Below are 19,376 nucleotides of genomic sequence, written 5' to 3' on the forward strand. Positions count from 1 at the left end.
CAGTGTAGATTCTTACAGTCAACGTCTGTGCTTATAGTAAAACTCGGTATTGCATAGTGATCGTAATTCACTCTGCTTGTAGAAATTTAGTGACGAAAACAAGAATCCAAAAAAGATGGTGGCGATGAATAGTGGGCGTAATTCACTCTGCTTGTAGAAATTATTCCCATCAGTTGGTTTTTACGGTGATTGCTTGGTTCTGTTACAGATATGAGCATGGAATTGCTTACCTATGGTAAGTCCCACTGCATTCATTCCCATTCAGAACCTCGACAATAAGCCTATGGTTAAATGCATCCATTTTACATTTACTAGTGAACTCCATCACTGGCCAACTGTATCTAAACATCCGAAATTAAATTCGGCCAGTGAAGAAGGTGAGAAATAATGGAGTTTTGGTTTTAGTCCTTTGCATGTCTATCAGGAAGAAGGAAATCAGAGAAAATTACCATTTAGCCCCTAAAATAACGCTCAACTGATGGAGAGATAACAGAAGGACTAATGTTGGAACAAATGTAAAAGTCAAGTGTCTTTTTCGTCCAAATTAAAAGTCAAGGACCAATTTTGGAAAATCGCAATAGTCGGAGGACCATTGCTGGAATTAACTCTTTTTAAAACATTTAGTGTGCGTTCATTTTCGTGCTAAATAAGTAATTGAAAGAAAACAAAAACAAAAAAATTAATAAATAAAAATCAAAAAAATCAAAAAAATCAAATGTGCGTCAATATACACTTGCACATGCGTATTATTTAATACATCAAGTGCATGAAAACAAGTCTTAGAGTGCATGAGTTTATTTATTAAAAACAAAAATTAAAAAAAAAGAATCAAAATTTAAAATAATTAATATGCGTTGATATTCGGTATTACAAACGACTAATTACAGTACAACTTGCGTGAGTGCATATCTTAATGTACGTTCATTTGCATACTAAAATAACATGGAAAATAATAAAATAAAATAAAAAAATCAAAAACTCAAGTGTGCATCACTATATACTTACACATGCGTGTTATTAATACAACAAGTGCCCCGCAGACGTAGGAGAAGCGCTCCGAACTGCGTAACAATTCTCTTGTGTTATTGTTTTATTTTATGCACTCTATTTTCGTTATTTTTATTTGCTTAACGAAACTAATTAATGAACGCGATTGTTGCATAATATAAAATCAAGTAGAAATATAAGTTACATCTTGCATTCAAGATTCACGGTGCAATTTCAATTGGTATCAGAGCCTGCAGACTTAATTTATTAGGCTGTCGATCTGGCTATTCCGTGCATCTTGAACTCAAGCTTTCAGTGGCTCTTATTGCTTTTCTTTATTCTGTTAATTTGTTCAATCTCACGAGTCGTTAAGTGTTACAGAATGGATCGTGTTAAGGTTCTTCCCTAGCTAATCGGCGACAACTATGCTTATTGGAAAGCTCGCACACGTACACATATAACAGCTCAAGGTGATGCAGTATGGCGGTCCGTGGTGACAGGTTGGACTCATCCGACTAAAGCCAGTACTAGTGATGATGGAACGCGAGTAACTAAACCTGAAACCGAATGGTCCCAAACTGAAATAACTAATGCTGGATATAACGATAAGGCGTTAGATACGATTTACTCCCTTATGCATGAAAGTCAGTTTTCTATAGTTGCAGGTATTGATTCATCTAAAGGTGCGTGGGAGGCTCTTGAGTCAACTTACGAAGGAACTACGTCAGTGAAACAATCAAAGCTGCAACTAGTCCAGTCCGACTTTGAAGAGCTTCGGATGAATGAGGATAAGACCATCACGAACTTTCACACACGCGTACAGGAACTGGCGAATCGTGAGATGGTCCTCGGTGAACCTTTCTCCCAAGAAAAACTTGTTAAAAAAATTCTGAGATCGTTACCACCAAGGTTCAGAATTAAAGTCACGGCTATTCAGGAACATGACGGCTGGGAGAACAAAACGGTTACTCAGTTAATGGGAAATCTTCGAACCTACGAAATGGAATTTTTAACTGATCACACGAAAACAAAAAAAAAAAAACAAAAAAATATAGCTTTTGCCGCTGAAGGAAATAATGTTGTATCTGATTCAGACGAACCAGGTGATCATACAGTTGTTTATTTGACTAAACAATTTTCTAAAATTTTGAAACAGGTATCAAATAATTCACGCAACAAAAATCCACAAAGAGGAACAATGTCATCCAAAGCTGGTCCTAGGACAAGCTCGTCAAACTTCAAGCAGTTTGTCTCGCGTCCAGAGCAGTCCAAAGAAAAATCTAACAATAAAGGGATCAAATGCTATGAATGTGAAGGATTTGGACATGTACAAGCGGAGTGTCCCACCTATCTCAGACGCAAAAAGTCTATGTCAGCCATTACATGGAGTGATGACGAACCTGACGCTGAAACAACTGGATCTGATGTAGAAGAAGTCTCCGGTAATTTTGTTGCTTTTACTGCATGTGTTGCTGGATGTTTAGAACTTGAAGAAGGAGCTGACTTAGAGGGAGGTGAATATGTCTCAGCGGAAAATTTAGAATTAAATGCTTTATCTTTTGAAGTTGAGTTCAATAAGTTGTACCCCAAATGGGAAGCCCTAAGAAAAGAAAATCAAAAATTGTCTAGTGAGATAGGGATTGTAACAAATGCTAGTAAAGTGTACCAAACTCAAATAGTAGATAGGGATGTACTTCTTAAAGAAGCGGGTGACTGAGAAGAGAGACTGAAACAGGAAGTACAGACCTTGAAGCAGGAGCTAAGCACCTACTAACGACAAATCCAAATGATGGACACCACTTCAACACTTGACAAAATCCTTGATTTCGGAAGAAAAACTTCTGCAAAATTCGGTTTGGGTTTCACCGGAAGCAACTCAAAGGATAAAACAGTATTCGTCAAAGCGTCTGGACCTGATCCAGGATACATTCTTGAATCCAGCTCAACGAAACATAACAGTGGTATAGTAAGGTCAAACAAGCAACAGTACAAACTCTATAACCCCGTATGTCATTGTTGCAGGTTGCGTGACCATACCAGACCCGAATGCTACTACTTCTACAAGGATCAAAGAATCGAGAAGTTCAAACACAAGAACATCCAACCCTTTACAAAACAGATTTGGGTTAAAAAGACTGACTATATTTCGTTTGTCTCTTTTCACTCTAAAAGTGCAGGAAGAGAAGAGAAATGGTACTTTGACAATGGGTGTTCCAATCACATGACAGGAAATGCCAAATTTCTAAGTAACGTAAATGCAAACAAAGGTGAAGTTACCTTTGGTGACGGTATTAAAGGTCAGGTCACTGGCATAGGCACACTAAATGTAGTTGGCCTGCCAAAACTAGAAAAAGTATTGCTAGTCAGTGGACTTCACGCAAATCTCATAAGTATAAGTCAACTATGTGACCAAAACTGGAACGTATGCTTCACCAAAAATAACTGCAGTGTCCTGGACAAAAAAAATCAATGCGTTATGGAAGGTAAAAGGTCAATTGACAATTGCTATATTCTAACTAACATATCTTCTGTTGCAGAACCAGCATAGATGAAGTTGAGCTATGGCACCAAAAACTGGGGCATCTGAGTTACAGACTACTTGATAAACTAATTAAGATAGAAGGTGTTAGTGGTTTACCCAAGATGAAAGTCAAATCAACCATTTGTGGTGCCTGCCAAGCTGGGAAAAAGACCAAATCATTTCATCCAGCTCAACATACCATAAACACGAGTCACTGCCTAGAACTGATCCACATGGATCTCATTGGTCCTATTCAAACAGAGAGTTTTGGAGGTAAGAAATACATACTGATATGTGTTGATGATTTTTCACGTTTTTCGTGGGTAATCTTTCTCAGGGAAAAATTCGAAGCACTTGAAGCTTTCAAAACACTGGGACTGAAACTCCAAGAGGAAAGAAATGAACCTATTATTCGAATTCGAAGTGATCACGGACGGAAATTCGACAACAACTTGTTCGATGCCTTTTGCAATCAATCAGGAATTACCCACGAGTATTCAGCACCAAAGGCACCTCAACAAAATGGAGTCGTTGAATGAAAAAACCGCACCATTCAAGAAATGGGACGAGTCCTGCTCAACACTAAAGGATTACCTCAAAAATTCTGGACAGAAACTGTAAACACCGCATGTCACATCCCCAACCGAGTCTATCTTCGGCCAGGCACAAGTCAAACACCGTATGAATTATGGAAAGGTAAGAAACCAGATATTAAATACTTTCACATTTTTGGCTCACGATGTTTTATTTTGAAGGATAGAAATCCTGTTGCAAAATTTGAACCAAAAAGCGACGAGGGGATCTTTCTCGGTTATTCAACGAACAGCAGTGCATATCGTGTATACAAAAAAGTGACCAAGACCATCATGGAGTCTACAAATGTTGTAATTGATGATCAACCGAATGATATTGTTGAAGTTTCACAACCTAAGTCAGTGACAGAACCTGATGCAAACTGTTCTGAAACTCCTGATCCTGAAACTCCTGAACCAGATCCAGAGTCACCTAGCCATCACCAACGCCATCTGAACCTGACCCAGAACCAGAATCAGAATCTGACACTGATCAAGACGACATTGACATTCCAACACGCATCCACAATAGATCATCCATCTTCAAAATTAATTTTTCCATCATCTTTGGTGATAAGGTCTACAGGTTCATTACTCTCTAATTCCTTTTGTTGATTTCATGAATATTTTAGGGTGTCATTGTCTAATGTGTCCTGTGAAATACCTGCAATTTTTCCTATGTCTAAAGCTGAGTTTTTTATGTGCTCCTTTACCTTATTTGGTGCCCTCTACATTAATATCCTTGCATTCATCAAATCTTGACAATTCTTCATCTTTGCCAGTGTAATATTCTGCATCTATGATAGAATCTGTTTTAGGATCAGAGAATTTATCTTTTGAATTAATGGTTCTGTTCCTACATGCTCTCACATTGCATCTATGTTTTTTTCTGTGCGTGTGTCTCTCTATGATTGATTTGTCCTCTATTCCATTTTTTTTTAATTTTCTCGCAATTAGTCCTTTTCGTTACCTACTACTCTAAATTGCGGATTGATTCTCTGTGTTTTGTTTTTGACTGTTTCTGTTTGTTCACTAAATGTCCTATCTACGTTGTTTTGGCTGCTTTTGATATGATAATCCTTTAATTATGCCTTTTTGTTGGTGTTTCTTGTGCTAAAAATTGGAATTCTATAAGGTTGCTTGAATGGTAAATTTGCTGCAAGTTGATATTCGTAGCTATGTGTTTATGTGAATGTACCAATTGATTTACCTGCATTCTCCATAAAAGTGTTATCTATAATCTTGCTCTGTGTTATGTGTTTAGTCTGGTCATGACCCTATGTGTGTTTATTTGTGTGTTTTCCCGTGCTATCTGGTATGAATCTGTGCCTAAATTATATTTATATGAATCTGTGCCTAAATTATATTTATATGAATCTGTGCCTAATGTTGCTTTAGTTGAATCTCTGGCTGAATATGCTTTACCTGAATGTTCTTACTGTCTTATTTACCAATCTGTCTTTTTGAGTGACCCAATTGTGTGTTTTTTGTGTTATTTGCTACGAATTTGTGCTTGAATGCATTTTTTTACTTGGTATGTTTTATCTACTTAATCTGCTCCAACTTGACTTGTGCTTATATGTTATTTGTTTAAAATTGTTATCACGTTCTGCTTTTCTCGTTTTGTTTCTAATCTTCTTATGCAGGTTCAATCCAATAGGGCACTCCGTCAGACTCAATCCACTAATATAGATGTTCACCTTTGTCAATTTATTGGCAAAAAGGGGGAGTATGGTTGGAATAAGGGGGAGTTTTGGTTAATTCTGGAATATGGAATCTGTTATGTTTAATTTAGTATTTGGCATGAATGGATTATGGATTCTGTTTTGGTATAAGGGTCTCGGTTACATTATGGATTGGATTATCTACTATAATGCATCTTGGTTTATATTCTAGATTTCTAATAATATTATGATGGACTATACTGGGATTATCTTTGGATGAAACAGTCTACAGTTTTGACTCCTCTTACAGTGAATTAAATGGGACTTATTGGGAAAGGAGCTACGGTTCATTGGCCATGGTAATTCAATAATTAAACTCTTACTTTTAGTATCTTGTCAAACAGATATACTATGGGCTATTTGTTAATAAAAGTCATGTTTACTATCTTTTCTTTGCCCTAAGTATAGATGTCTTAGTTTTTGCCAATTAAATTGCCAAAGGGGGAGATTGTAAGTGTACAAATGATACACATTAAAAACCCATTTGTATTGGCTAATTTAATTGGCAATCTAATTAGTGTGTGTTGAATTTGCTTATGGACCATGAACCGTATCTCCAGTCAAGAAGATATGTACAGTCTACAAGGTGAGTTTATTTGGAAGCTAACAGTGTTGGACAAATAGATTAAGCAGCTTTGAAGAAATAAAGGAGTGGTCTTAATTAATTTAAGAAGTTAGTTAATGGAATTAATTCTGCATGAAAATTGGTATGGGCTAAAGAAAAGATGTGGAAGGAATTGTTTTGAATTGATATTGCTCATGGAATGGAGCTTTCAAACAAAACATGTGGTTGTGGTTAATTGAAGACTTTGAAATGCTATTTATGTGGATCATGTGATGGGGTGAGCTTTACTATAAAATGAAGACATCTTCCTTTAGAAAGTTGCCGATTTGAGAATTGATATATTGAGTAAAGAACTTTCTGGAAAGCTACTGCACAAATATCTATTGTTATTTTATTATTTCTTGAGAAATTCTGCCTGAGCTACACAGTCAGTACCTGGTACAGCTGAAGCTTCGCTTGAAGATTGTTATGGCATGCACGGTTCAGTCCTGAATAGGTGTTAGGAAGGGTTGTAGTGGTAAAGGCTGAGAGCCATTTGTACTTACCTCTTGTAATACTCCTTGGTGAACATCTATAGTGAATTGGACAGACGTGGGTTGCCCCGCAGACGTAGGAGAAGCACTCCGAACTGCGTAACAATTCTCTTGTGTTAATGTTTTATTTTATGCACTTTATTTTCGTTATTTTTATTTGCTTAACGAAACTAATTAATGAACGCGATTGTTGCATAATATAAAATCAAGTAGAAATATAAATTACATCTTGCATTCAAGATTCACAGTGCAATTTCTCATATATATATATATATATATATATATATATATATATATATATATATATATATATATATATATATATATATATATATATATATATATATATATATATATATATATATATATATATATGTTGGTGATAATGAACCACAATCGATTTAATATCCGTAAAATAATATTTATATATATACACACGAAATATATATAAAATATTATTGGATATATGTATCCGAAATATATATATACACACAAATATATATAAGACGAACCCAATGGTTATATATAAATGTATATCTACGAAAAATATATACCAATATATATCAACCAAAAGAAAATATAATCCTTAGATTATAATTCCAAATTAACAATAAAAAAGAGAGAACGGATTTTTGCTTAAAAGCATAATCCAAACAAGAAAAGAAGGAGAAGGAAGAAAGAGATGTACGAGTTAGGCGAGTGCCTTTCTTTCCTTAAAACCTTATTTGCCACCTCCCAAAAGTGCTAGGAGCGTTGTGGCCTATGTCTCCCAGGATAAAACGTACAACGGTTCGACGTTTGAGCACCCAAACGAACGATCCCGGCGAACAAGAGCACGGGCAAAACGCAGCTTTAAGAATGGAGTAGAAGCAGAAGTATTTTGAGGCTTGAAAAAGATATTTTTCTTGTGTGTTCTTGTTACTTTTTCCTTAGAAAAAATTCTGCTACACTCTACTTCTTCTTATATAGGGAATGAGGAGTGAATAGCCTTTATTATGGCATTTAGGGGCATCCCTACAACTTCTTGTAACATACACTATTAACATGGGTGTTAATTCAAAAATTAAAATTGGAATTAATTCAAAAATTAATTCCATAACAGCTGAATTAAATCCCAACAGTCACAAAAAGGAGTTTCAAGCCAAACTTTCGACCTAAGTAGTAGTTTCAGCCATCAGGCCGAAACCACTACTTTCGGTTTGGCCAACGTGCCACACGAAACAATTGCAAATTGTTTCAACCTTCATTTCGTGGCCACACGAAAGTGAAACAATGTTGTTTCACAATGAAACTTTTGTTTCCTTTCGTGGTGACCACCAAGGTGGCACACGAATTGAAACAAGTGAAACTCTTGTTTACATTGAAACTTGGTGAAACTTTTGTTTCATTTCGTGGTGACCACCAAGGTGGCACACGAAACAGTGAAACCAAGTTTCACCAGTTTCATTTATTTCATGGAGTTGGAAAATAAGACCGAAAGACCAAAATGATATCGTCCCGCAGGTGCTGGCGCACACGAGATTAAGCTTAATCCAAGCTTTTTCGATCTCATTCTGAGATTTGATTTGCACCCCCCCTACGCACGAGAGAGAGTCTCTATGTTATACAATTCAACAAGCTTAAAAAGAGCTCATGTATAAATAGTGGGGCAAATCCTCTTCCCAAACCAATGTGGGACAAAGCTCACTTTCCCTTCATTTTTCCAACTCAATGGGTCTACTTTGAGAATCAATATCTCATTCACCCATTATCCGTTTTGAGCGTACAATATATCAATATCTTCGTCTTATTACGAAGAACCCGAATCCACTTTGACCCGACCCAAATCGGAAGTGGACCCCACTGATAATTGTACCACAAAATAGCCACTTAAATATGCCATTTTAAGCTATTTTTTCCAACAATCCCCCACATGAATGAAAAATTGATTTTCAGGGTATTTTAAAATCGGAAACAAACTGTGTTCAACGGTCGATCCCTGCATAGGATAGGTAGGGATCACTATACCCTTTGAACCTTCCCTTGTAAAGATATGTTTACTCTACTGGCTGTACGGTAGAACGCGATGTCTTTGAACCGACTGCCGTTTGTGTAGACGATGATATATCTCACACAGGAACCTCCCAACCATGCTCTGTTCTCATGAGTGTGCCCATTTTGGTCGTGGGTCACCGTCCTGGTTCTGCAAGAGTTTGTGAAGAATTGTGCCCATCAATTCTCCTTTGAAGCGACCCTCACTTCTCTCTCACATAGGTGATTCTTTTCCGAGTATCCCGCATACTCACACATGTCAACCGACATTCGAATCATTAAAGCATCAACATGCTAACCTTGCGCGGGAGTCACTGTTCTAACGAGGAGTGGTAGGGAGTCCGAGACCCCCACAGTGACACGCTCCGTTCCATAATTTAGTTGTCCCATTGAACCTAGGTACCAGCTAGGTTGGGTGTCCACTATACAACTTTTAGTCTAAGGGCTTTAGACCCATTCCTCGTTCCAATTTCTCCACAACCATTTGCTTACCCTCGGGTTAGCGAGTTAGCGGCCGCTACGTTATCTTTTGACATCACGTAGTCAATAGAGATAACCCCCGTTGTGAGAAATTGTTTAATGGTATTATATCTACAACTTATAAGTCTAGATTTACCATTCCACATTTAACTCTGTACTTAACCAATTTTGGCTTGACTATCACAATGCACACAAATTGGAGGTACGAGTTCACCACTAGGAACATTCTCAAAATAATGGCATAGCCATTCGGCCTACTCGCTCGCGACACGAGTGTAAGGCTCTCAGCTTTGACCCCGTCGGATCTTAGCTATCACAAATTCATTTTGAGAATTTCCGTCTAACCAACTGCACTGGCCTACGTAAATACGTAGCCTTTAATGGACTTAGTGTCCTTTGACATCCGTGCTATACTTTCCAAGTACGGCTAGATATCCCACGTAGTGCAGTCCAAAGTCACAAGCATACATAAGTATCTCATAACTTCCATTATTGCCTACTAGTGCGTAACACTAGGGTTACTCGTATGTCTACCGAGTTCGTTAACCGCAAAGGCAATGTCCGGCCTAGTACAACCCATTGGATACAATTAAACTACCAATAATCTGAATGTATTCTCCATGAGAAGTACAATACTCGTGATTATTGGCTAGTTGTACGTTAGTATCTAACGGTGTCCAAGCCACTTGATTAACATCCTTTGTAAGGATTCAATCAACACAATGAGATTGTCTTAACACGAGACCATACGGTCTTCTCACAATTTTAATCTCAAGGATTAAATCTGCCAAGCCCACACCTTTGATCGTATGTCAAATCTCAAATTTAATATGTTCTCGGTAGAATTGATCATGTGATCGTTACTACCCACGTTGAGTTTATCGTGTATAGACAAATAGTGATAACCTCGTCTATCGTACGCATTACGTAGACATTTATCACATTTGTTTATACTAAACTCGTGACACATCATTGTATGATAAAACCTTACATGCCAAGTACTAAGGCAATTGTTTCTTCAAACCAAACAATGATCTTACCAGTTACACACTTTCTTTCCATAGCACGGAACCACGAAACCCTCGGGTTGTTCCATGTCTATTAAGAAAGCGATACATCCATTTCGATAAACTTCCAAGTCTCGCTAAACAGCTCTTGGGAAGTATCATCCTAATGGATTTCATTCTCATCACAAGAAAATATATATTGAAGTAACTGTGGCACTCGTGTTGCATGTAATATAAACTTACAAGCTCGGCCATTTTACTTCGATATAGCCAACCGGTTCTATCTTCCGACTAGTGATCCACTTAGGATCCCGAGATTTTACAACCCGGATGAAGAACAATCAGTTCCAAGTATGATTCTTTTAGATAATATCTACTTTACTCTCGGTATCCTCTCTCGGGTTGGTCCATCTGTAGAAGTCACCACTTCTACATGCGTTCGAGGCTCGTTTTCTAACAACCATGTCAGAAAATCCAATTTCTTTTCTAGTAAACAAGTTAGATTGTGCGCATCACACTCTAACATGTACGTCAGAAAATATGGACCAAAGGATTTTTCAATCCTAGCTTTCTTGCTACGTCTAGCTTTGAGCTCGGGTTCTCTTTCACACCCTTCAACCATAGCTACGCCGAAAGTTCCTTTCAACGTGTTAGGTCCTTTATTGATCCTTCACAAAAATACATCTTCCAAGAACGATGAATTTCTTGAATCAATCTTTCATGTTCTTATGTACATCCAAACTCTTGGACTCGTGTACTAAGAACCAATACACACCTTTGGCAAGACACCCCCACATTTCGGGCATTAGTAGGAAAGCTTCCTACGTATCCACAATTCGTAAGAATTTCATGTGGGCAACCTTATTTAAAATGTATTTACTTGTCCAAAGTATTGTCTCACCCCTCATACTTTGAGGTAGACCTGAACTTATCAACGTCTTGATATTTTATGTTCGGCAAAAACGTTCGATTGAGGTGAATACCGTACCGTACGCTCGAGTACGACACTAACGCTTGCGCTGAAATCACCATTAGGTGTTTTTTTTTTTTCACCACATCGATTGTTCATAACCGCATTAATCCACGATTAATTTGGTTTTTTTTTTTCTCTTTTTATTCTTTAAGCTATTTTTTCCAACAATATATATATATGTGTGTATATATTGATGCAAAAGAAGGCACTAATAAAATAAAGTCTCAATGTTGCAGTTTAAGATGATGTTTCAATTCATCACCGGCTGCCTACCTTGCCCTGCCAATCGAGCTGATTAATGTTCTTCGGCCATTCTAAATTTAGGTGTACCTCCTCGAGCTGATGCGGCTATTACAGACTATAGGTGCTTTCTTGTCCTTCCTCCTAATCTTCTGACTCATCATCATAGTTCCACTCTGGATGATCTCCCAGTCACAGTCATAGTCATCATTGGAAACCTTGCAAACATTTTCAAAGCCATAATCATCTCTTCTAACATTACTATACTCAAACTCTTGATTCTTGTTATTTTTTGCCAGTACCACTTGTTTAGCAATGACATTAGCATAATGATTAAAATAAATAAAAACAAAAGTAATGACTTTTAATTTGTCTAGAAATGAATTTGCGATTTTTTTGGCTTATCATAAAGATCTGGAAAATAAAACAATTTAACTCCTGAATTTTGTGAAGTAATTTGGATTTCTCCTTGCAAAGAAAAAGTTTGTGAGAGATAAATAAATATTTATATAAAAATGTGCTTACCTTAAAATATTTTGGTATCTTTCAATGTCTCAAGGTTGTTGTCGGTTTGTTAATTTTGTTCATCTATCTTGAGTATGAAAAAATATTGCAAATAAGATAGAACATGACATATAACTAAAGTAACCAAACACAATTATTTTAGTTGATTTTATTTTGCTAAATAAACTGAATTTATAATTAAATTCTCTTGTATATCATTGAGATATTGTGAAAGAACAAATATAACAATCATATGAAACAAACAAAAAAAATGCTACGCCCTATGTTTTATTTTACATATCTGGTGATAGAATCATTAATTTCGATGTGATAGAAACATTAATTTTTATTTTTTTTATAAATGTTTAAAACTTAACTTTTTCCTCTCAAAAAAAAAAAACTTTAACTTTTTAAAATTATTTTTGTAAATTTTGCAACATTCTTCTCTAAATACTCACCAAGATACACTCTTTAATTGAAAAATTAATTTTTAAATTATTATAGAGAAGAGAGTTTCAATTTTTTAAAAAAAGTCTTAAAAAGTTAGATATATGAGCATTTAATTTATTCAAAGTTAATATTTTTGTTATATCGTAGACTAATCTTGCAACAATGTTGACAATTCCGGGAAACAAATGTACCGATGTTTAATTGTATATAATTGATTAAATGAATTGACTATAGGACTCAAATTTTCATTTTCTTATTAATTATAAATATGGTCAATATCATTTTAAATTTACTTTCACTAATCAAAGTAATCTTATATTACAGTTCTAATTGTTATCTCACAAGACTTAAGTGAGTTGAATGAAAAATTATCTGAAAGGAGATAAAGTGAACTGAACGAGAAACAACAATTTTAATTTGACTTCACACCATTTATCTATATTTAATCTAAAATTTAAATTTTTTGACGACAAAATGCGATTATTGAAGGCTATGGTAATACCATAATAGTATAGAATGAAATAAAAGATATAAAAATTAAACAAACTATATATATGATGGATTTAATTAACCCGGGGTGGCCCGAATTATTAAACCCGGATAAGAACGCAGTATAGATAATAAGTAAATAAATGAAACGATGTCGTAAAGGCCGTTGGAGACCGTATATCGTATTAAATGCCGTAAATAGGCTATTACAATAGTATTTTAGGACAAAGTGTGTAGAATGAATGTTAGATGTCCTAAAGGGACAAGGTGGGGGGTTTTTATACAACCCCCACCCCTAACCGCCACCCCCTAAGGCGGGGGGTGGTTGGATCCGGGTTGACCGGGCCTCCTTGACCAGTTCCAGGTCGGCCTCTCTCACGGACGACCTCTCATGGACGACCTCTCGCGGACGATCTCTCCCGAACGACCTCTCCGAGCCGGGTCGGGTGACTGATGGCCGAGGCCTCGTTGGTCGAGGCCCATAAAGTTGAGGCCCCGTGGGTCGGGGCTCCGGGCCTTGCTTCGATCGTAATATATTCATCAATATAAGCCAATGATGAAGTGAGCCATCCATTCCCATAAGTCCGTGTAGATGTACAAGTCATATCCATTGATCTTTAAATAATGGATTGCTAAGATTTTATGTGTTTTATATTTAAATTCTTTTATTTTTTGTTATTAATCAGGGGTTGTTTGGTGATTTGGGTGTGCATTTAAACTTTATTTAATATTATTTTAAGATAGTTTCCATGATTTTAGGAGTATATTTTGAGGGTATTGTAGGATTTATCCATTGATCTTTGATTTATGAAGGACTAGGATTTTATGTGTTTTTTTTTTTAATTGCTAGGATTTTCTACAAATCTAATAAGAGCCAATAAAGTTAGGCCCTTAACGAGAACAAAAAAAAAAAAAAAATATTGGTGTAATCGTTTGTTGAAATGAATAGTTCATATAATTTTGATTTTAGTAATTTTTTTATTTTCCTTATTTGCCCTCTATTATATTATTTTTTTTTCCTTAAATAACGTTGCATTCCATTAGAATAAACTATAGTAACGAAATATTCCGTTAATTATTTTTTATTCTTAAATTACTCATTAATTTCTATAAGAAAGGTCTTAGGTTCGAACCTCATCCCAATCAGAGATGACATATAAACATATACTACAAATATGTTTAAAAAAATATAATACAAAATTTAACATAAACTTATTCAAATAATTAGCCCAACTAAATACATATCATTCAAAGTTGAGCATCAAAGATTATAAATCAGGAACCTTAAATATCATTTTCTTGCATTTTTTAAAAAAACATATTTAGGTTAAGTATTTTTTTCGTTTAATTAATCTTCTTTTGATTATATATTTAGAATAAGGCTCAATATTTCAATTATGTTTTTGTATGTATTTCTATAATGGTACAATTGCATGTACATTACTTTACAAATATTGTATTATTATTTTCATACAAAATGTTGCTAGAAGGTCCCACCAATGTGGGTAGGGTGGTGACCAAAAGCTTAACAATTAAGCTTGGAAGAGGAAGTGAAGGGTCTTTTGATTAATGGCTTCATTCATGTCCATTTAAGAGCCTTTATTATGAATAAAATAGATCCTTTGCCAGAATTAAATAGAAGAAGATATTGGCAATCTTTCTTTTGTTATTATGATTTCACTATTAAACCTATATCTGGAACTAAAAATGTTTTAGCTGATTTTTTGAGCAGGTACAAAAATGACAAGTAGTAAAAGTTTCAATGAAAAAATGAAGAAAGCTATAGCAGAAATCACTGAAAAACATGAACAAATCTTAAAAACTTTAGAAGAATGTGGAGAACTTATTAAAATATTAAAATATTAATGGCTTCATTCATGTCCATTTAATGAGAGATTAAAGAGGACAAATGAAAAGACAAAAGAGTTGGCTTTGTAAAGCCTATATAAAGGTCATAGATTTGGCTATCTTGGATGGAGATGGGAGAGTTCAAGAAGAAGAAAAAAAGAGGAGAAAAAATTGTGTGAGATACACAAGTGTGAGAAAATTAGCTGAGAAGAAATTGGTGGATTTCGTAGAAATTCTTGTGCTTCGGGGTATGTTATTTTCTCTTGTTATTGTGTTGCCTCTAATTGTTGAATTAGAGAAGTCTCCTCTGTTGTACCCATTATCTATATAGTGGGGGTTTTACTGGCTTGTGCCCGTGGTGTTTTACTCCTTGCCTTGAGGAGGTTTTTCCACGTTAGAAATATTGGTGTTCTTCTTGGTGTTGTTTATTTATTTTTATTGTGCTAATTATATATTCTTGCGAGCTTTCTCCTCAACAATTGGTATCAGAGCCTGTGTTCAAGTTAATTACTCTGCGAAGCTATGGAAGGAAATTTCAATAGAATTGCAAGTTTGAATTGCACAAATTATCACATATGGAGGAATAAGATAAAAGATCTATTATATGTGATGAAGTTGCATTTACCTGTGTTTGCTGCCCAGAAACCTGAAAATAAATCAGATGAAGAGTGGGCCTTTGTGTGACAACCCAAAATTTATTTTATAAATCCGGTTTTAAGAAAATCCAAAATAGCCAATTTTCACTCCATAAAAAAAATTATGAAGAAAATGGTGTTGAGTAAATTATTTTTGAGCAATTTTAAATTTGATTCGACACCAAGAATGGATTTAATTCGAATATCCTAAATTTCCGGGTACATCGCGTTCCACGTTTTGAACTGAGAAATCTATCTGAGTGAAACCGGGAGGAATCTGAGAAGCTTAAACCATGTGTTCATCTAGAAATCATTTTGGGAAAATTCCTTTTTCAACCCCCAAACTATTTTAAAATAGCAATTCTAGCCTTTGGTCCATGGAGCATGGTGGACCACTAGCCATCCAAAAGCTTGTCTGATAACACCTTTGAGGCCAATCTTTTACCTTTTTGCCCTCAACCAATCATGAGTGATCAACCTAGGGTTTTGAACCCATATAAATAGAATAGTAGACTCTCATTTCTTCCTAATTCCAACCTTTGCTTCCCCAAACATTTGCTCTGCAAAACCAAAGAGAAGTCACAGTAAGTTCTCCATTCTTCTCCTTTCAATCCTAGTCTTCCACTTCATATTTGTATTTATCCTTCTCTGAGTTTATAGGTTAAGGTTGGTTGTATGGTTTGTTTGAGATGTTTAGGAGGTGAAGGAGGTTGTAGCTAGCTTGGGAAGAAAGTGGAATCCAAGCAAGGAGAAGAAAGCTACAAAGGTATAACCCATAGACTCTCAAGCTATTTTCAAGACTTTGTGAAGTCTTTTGATATGTAGAAATGAGTAGAAATGCTAGATTTTGAAGTATTTGAGCTATTAAGTGATATATTACTTGTCTATGATGTGTTGTTGATGTTTTGGAGGAGTTAGAATTGTCTGGGAATGTTTTGTAGATGAAAAAGAAGGTTTCTGGTGCGGCATAGTGGATCCAGCCAACGGCCCACTGAGGGGACCGTTGGTTAGGGCCGTGGCCAGCCGAGCCTAGGGAACAGCCCTAGGAGGGGGTCGTTGTCTAGAGCCGGCATTTGAGCGGTCTGAGGGGCGGGCCTAGTTGAGCCCCGCCCCAAGATCCGTTGAGTGCTTCCAGTGCAGTGGCCGGGCCCTTGTGGCTCAGCTACGTGTCGTTTCGGACGGGATATCATGGGCCCTTGTGGCTCGGTACCTCGGGACCGTCTTGACGCACGTTTTGGCTTTGATTTCGTTAAGTTTGGAGAAGATTTGAGTCTCTTATGCTTGTTTTTGTACAAGGAATTGTTGTAGAAGTATTTGGTTTTACTCCCAGTATTTGAACTTGTGAGCTATCAGACTTTGTTTATTTTATTTGTTGAGCATGTCATAGTATGATTGTTGAATAGAGAAGCATGAGCCTAAATGGTTGATTTTAGCTAGCAAAGCATGCCTAAAGTGGTTATTATAAATTGTTGGAGTTCACTGCCAAGTTCCTAATTTTGAACATGTTTATTTGAGAGTATTTTTGAGTTCCAATAGCATGTCAACTACTTGCTAAGTGTTTGTTGAGAAGATTTGTTAAGTTATGAGTTTCATGCATGATTTATTGGTTTTGATTGAGTTTCACAGTGAATAGAAAGTAGAAGCATATCTTTACAGTAAATGTCATTTTGAGCATATCATGTTTTAAAAGTGCATAAGTGGCCAATGTGAGGCTAAGTATTATTTTCCTACAAATTCATATCCATTGTAGAGAGTTATTATCTTGTCATATTGAGAATGAGTTGAGAAGTTATGTGTATATTTGCATAAGAAAAGTGTTGTATATTTGAGATGCATGAGTGATATATTTATATATATCTATTGTGAGGAAAACCTTGTTTTGGAGGACCCGTTTGGACTATGTCCTTTCGGATTAAAAGAGAAAGTAACGGACATTGCGATCCGATATCATGTAACGCGGCGTATTCCCACGTTACGAGGTTGGAAACTACCCACCAGGCTTGGAATCCTGGTCAGGGGGTGTGCACACTAATAGTTCGAAACCTGATTTCACAGAGTTTGAGTTTGGAACCACGAGATTGGTTCTGTGGGCGGGATGAGAGATTGGCCAGCTAGAGGCCGTGCCCAATGGGTCCATTCACATTATGGTGAAGCTCGGCCTCGCCCACGAGTAAAGAGAAAGCGAGTCATCACGACTCTAAGATAGTGAGTCATTGAGACTCTAAGAAAGCGAGTCAACACGACTCTAAGAAAGCGAGTCTTTGAGACTCTAAGAAAAGAAGAGCAAAACGAGTCATTTTTGGCTCTAAGAAACCTCCACAGAAGAAGTATTCTTTTTACAAAAGAGTGTATATGTATATATATCTATACTTATTATATATCTTGCACAAGATTGCATGATTAGTAGCATGCTTATGAGTTATTTGATAGCATCAGTTTGCTTATTAGTTATATATCTTGCATGAGATTGCACGATTAGTATTAGTAGCACGAGATTGCTTATGAGATATATGCCCTGCACGAGATTGCTTATATAAATGTTTTGCACTAGATTGCATGAGTAGTAGCACGGGATTGCTTATATATATGTTTTGCACTAGATTGCATGAGTTGCTTATGAATTATACGCCTTGCACTAGATTGCCTGATTGATAGTATGAGTTTGTAGTGAGTTATATGTCTTGCAAGAGAATGCATGATAAATATATGATAGCATATGAATGCTTATTTGAGTTATATGAGAAAGCATGAGTTTATTGAGTAATTGAGAAGCTTAGTTTGTTCATGAGATGAGAACGTGATAAGTTGTTTATTGAATAAGTATGCCTATATGAGTATTACGTTGCAAGCATCTAGAAATTTATGCCAAGTATGTCTAAGTGTATAGGCCTGTTTGAGCAAAGAATGTGGAACTTTGTTTTCCAAAGTATATACTGTATTTACTTTACAGGGTTGAGTGGCGTTATACTTAGCTTCGTGCTAACGGGTTTTGTTTGCTACTTGTTGTTTTTTAACCCCTTTCAGGTGGGCCCAGTTCGTAAGTACGAGAGAGCACGAGTTAGACTAGTTTAGTTAGATGACTTTATAGTCTAAACTCTTGTTGTTTTGGGTTTTGTAGTAAGCTATCCCTTTTGTTGGTGCTGGACACCGGGGTTTCATTCCCCTAGTTATTCGGATGCTAGTTGACTTAAATGTTTAGTTTTACCCTTAGCATGTGCAATCACCAGGGGGGTGGGTGGTGATTGTGGCGGTGACACCCCTGTTAAGTTGTTATTTAAGTTTACTTTTTCGCTGCTTAGTTTATCTTAATTTGGTTTTAGTTTGTTAAGTAAGTTTAAGAAAAGTGGGGTGTTACACTTTGAGCATGAACAGGTATGTGGTTTTATTCGGCAATTTGTTGAAGATAATGTGTATAATCATATTTGTAGTGAGACCCATGCAAGGACACTTTGGAGTAAACTTGAGGATTTGTATGCTTCAAAGACTGGCAACAACAAATTGTTTTATCTCACAAAATTGGTGCAACTGAGATACAACGAGGGTAGTTCTGTTGCAAATCACTTGAATGTATTTCAAGGGGTTTCAATTGATTGTTGATCAATTGTCAGGTATGTGAGTTAAATTTGATGATGAAGTTCTTGCTCTTATGGTACTAGCATCATTGCCAGATTCTTGGGAGACTTTAAAGATTTCTTTGACTAATTCTACTCTTAACGGTGTTGTAACAATGGAACTTGTTAAAAGGTGTGGTGTCCTGAATGAGGAGATGAGACGAAGGTCACAGGGTACTTCATCTCTACATTCAGAGGTCTTGGCT

Source organism: Ipomoea nil, unplaced genomic scaffold (assembly GCF_001879475.1).
Source record: "Ipomoea nil cultivar Tokyo-kokei standard unplaced genomic scaffold, Asagao_1.1 scaffold2610, whole genome shotgun sequence".
In the NCBI taxonomy this organism is placed as follows: domain Eukaryota; kingdom Viridiplantae; phylum Streptophyta; class Magnoliopsida; order Solanales; family Convolvulaceae; genus Ipomoea; species Ipomoea nil.